This window comes from Motacilla alba, chromosome 3 (genome assembly GCF_015832195.1).
Source record: "Motacilla alba alba isolate MOTALB_02 chromosome 3, Motacilla_alba_V1.0_pri, whole genome shotgun sequence".
Lineage (NCBI taxonomy): Eukaryota > Metazoa > Chordata > Aves > Passeriformes > Motacillidae > Motacilla > Motacilla alba.
This window is the reverse complement of record NC_052018.1, coordinates 84,147,430-84,148,639: the sequence shown is the minus strand read 5'-3', so window position 1 is coordinate 84,148,639 and position 1,210 is coordinate 84,147,430.

Below are 1,210 nucleotides of genomic sequence, written 5' to 3'. Positions count from 1 at the left end.
AAAGCATGGTCCTGTTATCATTCTTGTCACAGCTGACTTGCAGCCTTCTCTAGTCTGCATTGGAAAATTACAGATGCTCCTTGATTGTTTGGGGTTTTTTTTGTCTCTCTGTTCAGATAAGTATGCAGTTTTCATTAGCAATTTCAGATTGACTTTCACTGCTATTTTTCTCCACAAGTCAATTTTTCCTTATTATCCTGTTTTCTTCCTTGGGAAGAGCAGAGGTTGGAAACAGGTTTGGTTAGTAGTGGTAGTTGTAAATATTTATGTAAAATCACTCTCCAGAGGCTTTTTCACAATCACATAGAGCATAATGTGCTTCTGACCTTTATGCAGTTTCCCAGGAAATCAATCCCTTGAAGCAAGAAAATAGAGAGGGAGCTATTTCCCGTACTTCAAGGACAAGTTCTGGCTTCAACCTCAGTGTTTCTTACTCTAGCTCTTTCTGCTAGGCCAAATGAGATGTTTACTCCTTGGGGAAGGATGTGCCCAGAAGTCCACAACAGGATGTCACAGCAATGTAGTACAGACTGCTCAGAACTGCCCAGTTTTTGTGTAGTTGACTGCAATATTTTGAGGTCCCTAGAGTAGAACAAAGAGGCTCTTTTCCCATGATGGTCTATGGCTTCAGAAAAAGTCCAGGATGTTATTTTTCTTGCAGTGTATGGCTGATGATATCTTGTCTTACTACTGATATCCCAGGTTAGTTTAGAACTGAAAACTGTTAGCCTAGAGGAGGTTCAGGGGGCTGTCATCAGTGTATCTAAATATCTGCAGGGAAGGTGTGAAGAGGATGGAGTCAGACTCTTTTTCAGTGGTGCCCTGTGACAGAGAAAGAGGCAATGGGCACAAACTGAAACACCAGGAAACACTTTCTCACTATGAGGATGACCTGGCACATATTCCCTGGAGAAGTGGTAGAGTCTCCATCCTTGGAGATCTTCAAAAGCCATCTCTAGGTGACCCTACTTGAGCCTAGGAGTTTGACCAGATGATGTCCAGAGATCCCTCCCGACCACAACCATTCATGTTTATGCATTTTAAGTTCAAACCATCCTCCTCCTAGTAGTCCACTGTACACAGCCTTCCCCTCTCTCCAGACTGTCTCCATTAACATCCAGGTTGCACTGCCAGCAGGCCTGGTAGACCTTCCTGCAATTTTGTTGATGCTAATTATTTTTTATCTCACAGGAAGAAATGCACTTTGTAA